This window comes from Ambystoma mexicanum, chromosome 5p (genome assembly GCF_040938575.1).
Source record: "Ambystoma mexicanum isolate Mex_15411 chromosome 5p, UKY_AmexF1_1, whole genome shotgun sequence".
NCBI lineage: Eukaryota > Metazoa > Chordata > Amphibia > Caudata > Ambystomatidae > Ambystoma > Ambystoma mexicanum.
In genome coordinates this window covers 1,316,103,816-1,316,114,823 of record NC_090930.1, presented here as the reverse complement: position 1 = coordinate 1,316,114,823, position 11,008 = coordinate 1,316,103,816, and the positions used below count along the sequence as shown (strand labels likewise).

Genomic DNA, 11,008 nt, shown 5'->3' with positions numbered 1-11,008 from the left:
CCTTTTGACTTCGATTCTTGTCTCATGCTTGTTTTGTCTGATTACCTGATTCTGACCCGGAACTCTTGGATCCTTCATCCTAGGCGTACGCGGGCCGGCGGGAATAGGATACGAGTGCTGGACTAGAGACTGCCTGTAGCACTTCTGGGATTATTCACTCTAGGCGTACGCGTGCCGGCGGGAATAGGATACGAGTGCTGGACTAGAGACTGCCTGTAGCACTTCTGGGATTCTTCACTCTAGACGTACGCGTGCCGGCGGGAATAGGTCTTGCACCGGACTGAGGATTTCTTCAACTCCGTGAGTCTGGGCTCATTTCGGACTCTTCTGTGGATCCGGGGAGACCAAATTCATCCTACTTTCCTCGTTGCTTCCCGTCTCATGGATATACAAGTAAGAGTCCTTATTTCCCGTTCATTTTCCAGTTATTGGTTCTTTTGCCTTTCCTTGTCTTATATAGTTCTTGTATCTTTACAGAGGCTGTCTACTTCCAATCTGTTGTCATTTTCTTGTCGGGATGTACCATACCTTACCCTACTGACAATCAGTGAGTTTTCAGTCTATCTTGCGAAATTACCATTCATCGGGAAGGAACCTGCAGTCATCAGGAGTTCCAGAGGGTCCTGTTCATCCTTCAAACATCTTTCAACCAATTGACCGCTCAGACTGTTTTTATATACAACTGAGTGTTACATTGGTGGGAAGAATATACCACTGCACTACGGGTTCAACAGCTTCTCTTCGGTCACCAGGAGCTTTACCCTGTTAAGGTTCAGTGCTCTGACAGAATCAGAAGCCTTAAAATGGACACAGCCAATGATCCTTTGGCTACCTTGGTTCAATTAGTGGCTGATTTACGTGCTGACATGCAAACCGCCCATGATGCTACTCATCGCCGTATTGATGATATTCAAGCGGGATTAAGGGTTAGCGCCATTGAACCTCCATCAGTCGCAGTGGCTTCCGGGTCTGGTACGGCCGGTGCTCAGGCCAGGGCAGACCCGGTTCCGGTAGTTATGACACAATTCCCGTTGGCTCCTCCTGAACGTTTCTTGGGCGATCCAAAAACCTTCAGAACGTTCATCAATCAATGCAGACTGCATTTTCTTTGTAGACCAACATCATTTCCCGATTCAACCACTAAGGCCGCTTTTATATTATCTAACCTAGGGGGTACTGCTGCCGTCTGGGCGAATCCTCTCTTGGAGCAAGGTAGTCATTTGTTATTTGACTGTGACGCTCTCATAGAGGCGCTTACCAGAGTTTTTGACACCCTATACAAATCTCAGGCAACTGATTTGGAGTTATTGAATTTACATCAAGGCGATTCTACTCTATTGACGTATCTGGCTAAGTTTAACCAATTGGTTGCTGAAACCAACTGGCCAGACGAGAAGAAGGCAGCCTTATTTTATAAGGGTTTGTCGGATACCCTCAAGGATGTCATTGCTACGGTACCTGTGGTCCCCGTCTCCTTTCCTGACTTTTTGGATCTAGTTCTTCAGATCGATGCCCGTAAAGCGGAAAGGAAGGGGGAAAAGAGGATTTTGCCCCCGGTCCCTGTTAGTCTGACAAGTTCGGCTTCAGGCAATGGGGAACCCATGCATTTAGGGGCGATAAGAGGACCATTATCCAGCGAAGAAAGAGAGAAGCGTAAAAGGAACAAGTTATGCTTTTATTGTGGTTCTTCTGGTCATTTTTTGAGTCTATGTCCCAAGAAACCTGCGAAGTCGGGAAACTCCAAAGCCCGACAATAGAGGGAGCCCCTATGTCGAGCATTGATCTTCCGGGCTCCAAATTCTCAGTTCCTTTCACTATTAAGGTCGTTGTTGCTTCTCCGGACGGCGAAACCTGGTCCTCTGAAGCGGTTTTGGATTCTGGGGCTACCGGAAATTATGTTGATCTCCAGTATGTGAAAGACTGGAACATTCCCCTAGTACCAAAGGAACAACCCGAGGTGGTCAACGCAGTTGATGGTACCACATTACTCTCAGGGTTGGTAACGGAGTCGACAGTGCCCCTGAATTTACTCATAGACGGTTGTCATAGCGAAGTCATTTTATTTGATGTCATTACTGCACCTCAATTTCGACTAATTCTGGGCCTACCTTGGCTTCGGCTCCATAACCCCTTGGTTGATTGGGTTGCAGGGTCTGTCTCGTTTACCTCAACTTATTGTTCAGGACATTGTGGCCCAACGACTCAAGAGAAAAACAACCCCTGTCAAGCCTTATTGGAATCTGTTTCAATGGTAGGTGGTATTGTCAATACTGTTTTACCCCCAGAATACAAGTCTTTCGCAGATGTCTTTGACAAAGGTGAGGCAGAAAAGTTACCGCCTCATCGTATTTATGACTGTCCCATAGACCTTAAGGAGGGAGCTAGGATCCCCTCTGGGAGGATTTACTCTCTTACTTTAAAGGAAGATGCAGTTTTAAAGGACTATTTGGACAAGGCTTTGGCTTCTGGTTTCATTCGCCCCTCCCGTTCTCCTGCTGCATCTCCCCTGTTCTTTGTTCCGAAAAAAGAGGGGGACCTGAGACCATGTATAGATTATCGGGACCTGAATGCAGTCACAATACGGAATCAGTATCCCATACCACTGATTTCAGTACTTTTGGATCAGCTAGGCTCTTCAGTGATATACACCAAATTGGACCTCAGGGGTGCCTATAATCTAGTGAGGATAAGAGAGGGGGACGAATGGAAGACGGCATTCAAAACCAGATACGGCCTCTTTGAATATTTGGTCATGCCGTTTGGGCTATGTAATGCCCCTGCCACATTTCAACATTTCATCAATGACGTTTTTCAGGACATGATTGATCGGTTTGTGATCGTCTATTTAGACGATATCTTGATATATTCCCCTTCTCTTGAACTACACCTTCAACATGTTACTGAAGTACTACAATGTCTGCGTAAGAATAATCTATACGCAAAACTAGAGAAGTGCATTTTTCATACTACTTCAGTTGAATTCCTGGGCTATGACATTACTAACCAGGGTGTTCAGATGAGCCAAACCAAGGTCAAGGCTGTATTGGAATGGCCCGTCCCAGGTACACTAAAAGCTTTGCAGTCTTTTTTGGGGTTCGCAAACTTTTATCGGCGATTCATCAGGCATTTCTCTAGCATTGTGGCTCCACTTACTGCTTTAACAAGCAATAAGCATCCGTTTCAATGGAATCCCGAAGCACAGAATTCATTTGAGACTCTCAAGGAAGCCTTTACTTCAGCTCCGGTACTTCAACATCCCAATGTCAAACAACCGTTTGTTGTAGAGGCCGATGCGTCTGACGTGGCAGTAGGGGCAGTTCTCTCCCAGTTTTGTCCTGACACAGGGATCCTCCATCCTGTCGCGTATCATTCACGCAAGCTTACTCCGTATGAGGTAAACTACACCATTACCGAACGTGAACTGCTATCTGTCCGGGAGGCTTTTACAGTTTGGAGACATCATCTCTTGGGAGCAGAGACTCCGATTCAAGTGTTCACTGATCACAGAAACCTACTGGCTCTTCAATCATTGAAATGCACCACAGCACGCCATGCACGTTGGCATGAGTTCTTCTCTATGTACAACTTTGTATTGACCTACCGTCCGGGGCCGTTGCACTCCAAGGCAGATGCCCTGTCAAGACTTTTTGAAGACCCAGTGCATCGGCCACAGGAGGGTCGACTACTCTTACCCAACCAGGTCGTGTGTGGCTGCACATTGCAACCATCCCTGAAGACAGCCATTCAGCAATGGGTCTCAGAAAAACATCCTGAATTGGAGGATCTTAATCTGGATATAATTCAATCCTTGCCATACGTTCAAGGTAAAATCTATATACCTGACTCTCATACCCGCAGGATTGCCATGTCTTGGTGTCATGACTCCATGTTGGCCGCACACCCCGGTCATCGTAAGACTTTGGAGTTACTCAAGCGCTGGTGCTGGTGGCCTTTCATGTCAAAAGACATTGTGCTGTACATCGCAAACTGCGCAGTTTGCGCTCAATGTAAAACCGTCCCGGCCAAACCAATGGGTCTCCTACAACCCCTGCCAGTACCTGCTAGACCCTGGGCCATGCTTTCCATGGACTTCGTAGTGGAACTACCTTTGATTGGTGGATTTGATACTATTTGGGTGGTAGTCGACAGTTTTACTAAGTTGGCCCTTTTTGTGCCTTGTCGGGGTCTTCCATCCGCTACTACTCTGGCGGACCTGTTTTTACGCAATGTCTTCCGCTTCTTTGGTCTTCCTGAGATCATAATAACTGACAGGGGTGCGCAATTTACCTCTCGTTTTTGGAAACATCTTACACAGTCCATGGGTATTGATGAGAGGTATTCTACGGCTTACCATCCACAAACTGATGGCCAAACCGAGCGACTCAATGCCACCATGGAACAATACTTGAGATGTCTTATTCTACAACACCAAGAAACCTGGCTCTCCGTGTTGCCTATGGCAGAGTTCGCTTATAATAATTCTGCGCATTCTTCTACGGGGGTCTCTCCTTTCTATGCCATGTATGGACAACACCCACGCTCTCTACCCTTGGATTTTTGTATATCCTCGGATTGTCCAGCGGTCCAATCTTGCCTTAGAGACCTGACATCGTTGCGTAAGAGCGTTATGGAACACTTAATACATGCGCAGGAACAGGCTAAGAAGTATGCCGATCGCCATCGCCAGCCAGCACCGCAGTATACTACAGGTATGCGTGTTTGGCTTTCTACCAAGAATCTCAGTATTCCAGGTCATAAAACCCTGTTACCTCGCTTTGTGGGTCCTTATGTTGTTAAGGAGGTGATTAATCCCCTTGTGGTCAAGTTGGAATTGCCTCCTACGTGGAAAATACATCCCGTTTTCCACGTGTCTTTGGTCAAACCATGTTCTGAGCAGGTGAGGTTACCTATCCGTCCCCCCCCCCCTGTTGGTACAAGGGGTGGAGGAATATGAGGTTAATGCTATTTTGGGTACTAAACTATCACGTGGTGTAAGTTTGTTTTTGGTAGACTGGAAGGGTTACGGTCCGGAGGATCGCACTTGGGAACCTGAGTCCAACATCCATGCACCCGTGCTATTATCCCAGTTTCTAGCATCTCAAGGTCTCGGGGGACCTTTGGGGGAGGATACTGTCAGAACGCCAATTCCTACTACACGTTCCCGCTTACCCGACAGACTTACGGGAGTCAAAATAGCTAGGAACAGCAACAAGCGCTTCTATTCCTCTAAAGGCTTGTTTCGAAGGCATTGGGGGTTGCCATGGCGACGATGGCCAGTACTACGTCTACAGTCAAGTGTTGCTCCGGTTTCCCGGTCACGTGACTCCCGCGTTGTGGTCACGCAATCTTAAGTCCGCCCAGTTTGCTGTTTCGGTGCTTCTGATTGTTTTCTTTGGATTACTACAGTGGTGCTTGCTATTTTGGATCTTGTCTCTTCTTGACCTCTGGCCTGTCTATTGGATTTTGCTCTTGTCTTGCCCTCGGTACTTCTGCTTCGAACTTCAGCTACGAACTCCTGCTACGACCCGGACTTCCTTTTGACTTCGATTCTTGTCTCATGCTTGTTTTGTCTGATTACCTGATTCTGACCCGGAACTCTTGGATCCTTCATCCTAGGCGTACGCGTGCCGGCGGGAATAGGATACGAGTGCTGGACTAGAGACTGCCTGTAGCACTTCTGGGATTATTCACTCTAGGCGTACGCGTGCCGGCGGGAATAGGATACGAGTGCTGGACTAGAGACTGCCTGTAGCACTTCTGGGATTCTTCACTCTAGGCTTACGCGTGCCGGCGGGAATAGGTCTTGCACCGGACTGAGGATTTCTTCAACTCCGTGAGTCTGGGCTCATTTCGGACTCTTCTGTGGATCCGGGGAGATCAAATTCATCCTACTTTCCTCGTTGCTTCCCGTCTCACGGATATACAAGTAAGAGTCCTTATTTCCCGTTCATTTTCCAGTTATTGGTTCTTTTGCCTTTCCTTGTCTTATATAGTTCTTGTATCTTTACAGAGGCTGTCTACTTCCAATCTGTTGTCATTTTCTTGTCGGGATGTACCATACCTTACCCTACTGACAATCAGTGAGTTTTCAGTCTATCTTGCGAAATTACCATTCATCGGGAAGGAACCTGCAGTCATCAGGAGTTCCAGAGGGTCCTGTTCATCCTTCAAACATCTTTCAACCAATTGACCGCTCAGACTGTTTTTATATACAACTGAGTGTTACATTGGTGGGAAGAATATACCACTGCACTACGGGTTCAACAGCTTCTCTTCGGTCACCAGGAGCTTTACCCTGTTAAGGTTCAGTGCTCTGACAGCGCTGTGCTGTCTGGCCACAGGCGGCACTGCCTCCCCCGGCCTTTACTGCACCGACAGGGTCAGGCCAACATCTGGAACAAACAAAAAAAGTTGCCTGTGACTCTTGGCGGTGGATCACTCGGGTTGCGCATCAATGAAGAACGCAGCTAGCTGTGAGCATTAGTGTGAATTGCAGGACACATTGATCATCGACACTTCGAACGCACCTTACGGCCCTGGGTTCCTCCCGGGGCTACGCCTGTCTGAGGGTCGCTTGAATATCAATCGCCCCGGGGTTCCCTGCCAGGGGCGCAGCTGGGGCTGTCGCAGGGACCCCGTTCCCTTCGTCCCAAAAAGATCAGACCCTGATCAGCGCTGTCACAGGATCCCTGGACCTCGCACGCAGGCTCATTGTCAGCACGTCCCGGGCCTCGTTCGGGTTTCGGGAGCTCTGGTGGTGGCAACAGCAGTGGGCCTTAAAAAAGCCAGGCGCACCTTCAGCCTACCCCGGGGCACCTGGTCGTGCCGCGTGTGGCTGTCTGTGGAGTCCCATGGCCGCCAGTGCAGGATGGCCCTGGAGCACGGGCCTTGCAGCCATGTGGGCTTCGGCCCCAGACCGGGACAGCGCACACTCGGCCGCCCTGAGCTTTGTGCTCCCCCGACTACGGCCTCAGATCAGGCATATTTCTAATCAGAGAAAAATAAACTAACCAGGATTCCCTCAGTAACGGCGAGTGAAGAGGGAAGAGCCCAGCACCGAATCTCCGTTCAGCGGCAGGCATGGGAAATGTGGTGTATCCGTTCAGCGGCAGGCATGGGAAATGTGGTGTACAGAAGACCGACTCCCAGGCATCGCTCATGGGGCTCAAGTCCTTCTGATTGAGTCTCACCCCATGAGCAGTTTTAGGCTGGTACCGGCCTCCGGCACGCCAGGATTGGGTCTTCTCGGACTCGGGTTGCTTGGGAATGCAGCCCAAAGCGGGTGGTAAACTCCATCTAAGGCTAAATACGGGCGCAAGACCGATGGCCAACAAATACCGTAAGGGAAAGTTGAAAAAACTTTAGGGCGAGAGCTCAAGAGGGTGTGAAACCGTTGAGAGGTAAACAGGTGGGGTCCATGCATATCGCCCTGAGGATTCAACACAGCGGGCAGGTCGGTTGCAAGGAACGGTGGATGCCCTTGCGGGACTGCCGCCCAGGCACACCCCGCCCCAGCAGCACATTTCCTCAGTGGCGCTGCACCGCAAACGGTGCCGGGTCGGCTGGGAAGGCCACTGGGGGAAGGTGGCTCTCCGCTCCGGCATATAGTTTTACAGTCCCCTGACAGCAGTTTTGCTGTGTCCATGGGGCTGAGGGAGATTGACCACCGCGTGCCTTTCTCCGGCAATCATCCCGGCCCCTCTTGGGGGGCGGCGACGGGAGACGGGGCTCCCGATGCGACTATCGACTGTGGTGGACTGCCTTCAGTGCGTCCCGACAACGTTGGGCTGCCGGGCAGGCCCATGAAGGGTCCCAGGGGTCTGAGGTGATGTCTGATACTCACCCGACCCGTCTTGAAACATGGATCAAGGAGTCTAACATGTGCGCAAGTCGGACGGCCAAATGAAACACTGTGGCGCAATCAAGGTGAGGGCCGGTGCGCGCCGGGCGGGGTGGGATCCCATCAGGGTGGGTGCACCATCGGCCCGTCTCACTCGCTCTGTCACGGAGGTGGAGCATGAGCGGGTGCGATTGGACCCGAAAGATGGTGAATTAGGCCTGGACAGGACAAAGCCAGAAGAAACTCTGGTGGAGGTCCGTAGCGGTTCTGACATGCAAATCAGTTGTCCAACAAAGGTATAGGGTCGAAAGACTAATCAAACCATCTAGTAGCTGGTTCCCTCCGAAGTTTCCCTCAGGTATGCTGGTGCACAGAAACCCCAGTTGTATCTGGTAAAGAAAATGATTAGAGGTCTTGGGGCCAAAATGATCTCAACCTATTCTCAAACTTTAAATGGGTAAGAAGCCCAGCTCGCTGGTGTGGAGTCGAGCATCGAATGCAAGTGCCCAGTGGGCCACTTTTGGTAAGCAGAACCGGCGCTGTGGGATGCACCGAACGCTGGGTTAAGGCGCCCGATGCTGATGCTCATCAGATCCCAGAAAAGGTGTTGGTTGATACAGACAGCAGGACGGTGGCCATGGAAGTCGGAATCCGCTAAGGAGTGTGTAACAACTCACCTGCCAAATCAACTAGCCCTGAAAACAGATGGCGCTGGAGCATCTGGCCCATACCTGGCTGGTGCTGAGAGACGCAGGGAATAAGCCACGACGAGTAGGAGGGCTGCTGCGGTGCGCACGGACGCCCAGGGCGAGGGCTCGGGTGGAGCTGCCACAGGTGCAGATTTAGGTAGTAGCAAATATTCAAACAAGAACTTTGAAGGCCGAAGTGGCGAAAGGTTCCATGTGACCAGCAGTTGAACATGGGTCAGACGGTCCTAAGAAATGGTTGAGCGCCGTTCGGAAGGCACGGGCAAGCTCAGTCGATCGAAAGGGATTTGGGTTCAGATCCCCGAACCTAGAGGGGCAGAGACGAGCAGCCTTGCAACGTCTAGTGCGGTAACGCTAACGATCCCAGAGAAGGTGGCGGGATCCCCAGGGAGAGTTCTGTTTCCTTTGTGAAGGGTCTGTGGCTCAGTGGACTAATGCATCCACTACAGGGACCTGTGTTTGACCTCATTGTCACAGGTTCGAATCCCGGCAGGTTCACTCAGCCCTTCATCCTTCTGAGGTTGATAAAAATGAGTACCATTAAGTTGGATAACAATAAACATCTGTTATTAGCACCAAGATGCCACTTCAGGGGTGAACGTGCGCTTTACAAATATGCCTGTTATGTGCAACCTGGCATGGGTTCGCCCCGGGAGAGGGGCCCGAGCCTTGGAAAGAATTGCAGTTCCGCCGGCATCCGTTGAGCTTGCGCTGGTCCTGGAAAATTCAGGGGAGATGCCGGGCCGGGCAGTACCCATATCAGCAGCAGTTTTCCAAGGTGAACAGCCTTTGGCATGTTGGACGAGACGTCTACCCCTACCCAGGGGCGGCGCCGACTCTGGCTGTGAGCTGGGTCCTTCCTGTAGATCCCCCCCAGCTGCGGTGATCGCCTCTCTCCTGGGATTCGGGGCCGGCGTTCTGCCTCAGCGAATGCCTAGCAGCTGACTTAGAACTGGTGCGGACCAGGGGAATCCGACTGTTGAATTAAAACAAAGTATCGCATGAGGCTCACGGTGGGTGTTAACGCGATGTGATTTTCTGCCCAGTGGTCTGAATGTCAAGGTGAAGAAATTCAATGAAGCACAGATAAACGGCGAGAGTAACTATGACTCTTTTAAAGGTAGCCAAATGCCTTGTCATCTAATTAGTGATGCGCATGAATGGATGAACGAGATTCCCACTGTCCCAAACCACAGCCAAGGGAATGGGCTTGGCAGAATCAGCGGGGACAGAAGACCCTGATGATATTTGTTATGTTATGTTATTTTGCACTTATATAGCGCTTTATATACCATTGGTATGGTCTGAAGGCGCTGGTAGGTTGAACGCCCTTGGGAACCGAAGTTCAGGTCAGTAGAGAGAGTAGGAAGATTCAACGGCACGTGTGCGCACCGGTTATGTGTGCAGCTGGTGTGGTATTTGTGTAATAGCTGCTTCTTAGCGGTAGGTGTGGTGGTTGAGATCAGGGGTATATGTTCGTTCTGGCAGGATTTATCCAGATGACTGTGGCTGCGTTAGTGCCTGAGGAGAACGCCTGGCTGGGGGGGGGGGGGGGTGTAACCAGCAGTGTTTACTTAGAATGATGGGAGTGAGCGGGAGATGTTGGTATGAGAACAGTTATACCGAATGGTGTCATAGTATCTATGTGTTCTAGTTAAGTGGTGGTGTGAAGAAGAAAGTAAGCGTGGGGTGTGATATGATGGGTTACATGCTCTTTCAAACGTTCCCTGCATTCCAGACCATACTATTTACGTCACGCAGTTCTATGCCCTCCAGTCCGTTCTATGGACTTTTATTTATTCCATGCGTCCCCGTCTGCTACACACTCCGGTCTGCTCGACGCACTCATGCACTCCAGTCCGCCCCGCCGCTCACGTCCGCCCCGCATGCTCCTGTCCGCTCCACGCATACACTCCTGTCTGCCCCTGTATTTCGCATTCACCCACCTTACGCAGTCACCAGTTCCCCGCATTCACCCGTTCCCCGCACTCACCCGTTCCCCGCACTCATCCGTTCCCCGCACTCATCCGCTCCCCACAGTCATCCGCTCCCCACAGTCATCTGCTCCCCACAGTCATCCGCTCCCAGCAGTCATTCGCTCGCTTCACTCATCCGCTCCCGCGCTCATCAGTTCCCCCTCATGCATTATGTGCCTTTCAGCAGTTTACATCTCCTTACTGTTTCCCTATGATTTATTCTTATTATCCACTTCACTATTTTGATCTACTTTACTCGTTTAATTCTATTTATCTTTCTGGTGTATATTCGGGGTTATTGGCTGTCAATTTCTCGCATCATGTAGTTTGTTGGGTTGGTGTTGTTGAGATGCTGTTTGTCTGTTTGGGTTAGTTTGGTACCGGTTGGTTTTAGGGGAAGAGCCAGGTTTTCAGCAGTTTGCGGAAAGATGTTAAATCCTCAGTTTGGCGGATGTGGGGTGGGAGTGAGTTCCACAGGGTGGGGG

General features: G+C 50.5%; 1 non-coding gene across 1 annotated transcript; it reads left to right on the top strand.

The window, feature by feature from the left end:
* Positions 1 to 6,419: 6,419 nt before the first annotated feature.
* LOC138481901 (5.8S ribosomal RNA) lies at positions 6,420 to 6,573 on the top strand. Its single transcript, XR_011274490.1, has one exon. It is a non-coding gene; the product is annotated as a 5.8S ribosomal RNA (ribosomal RNA).
* Positions 6,574 to 11,008: the final 4,435 nt, after the last annotated feature.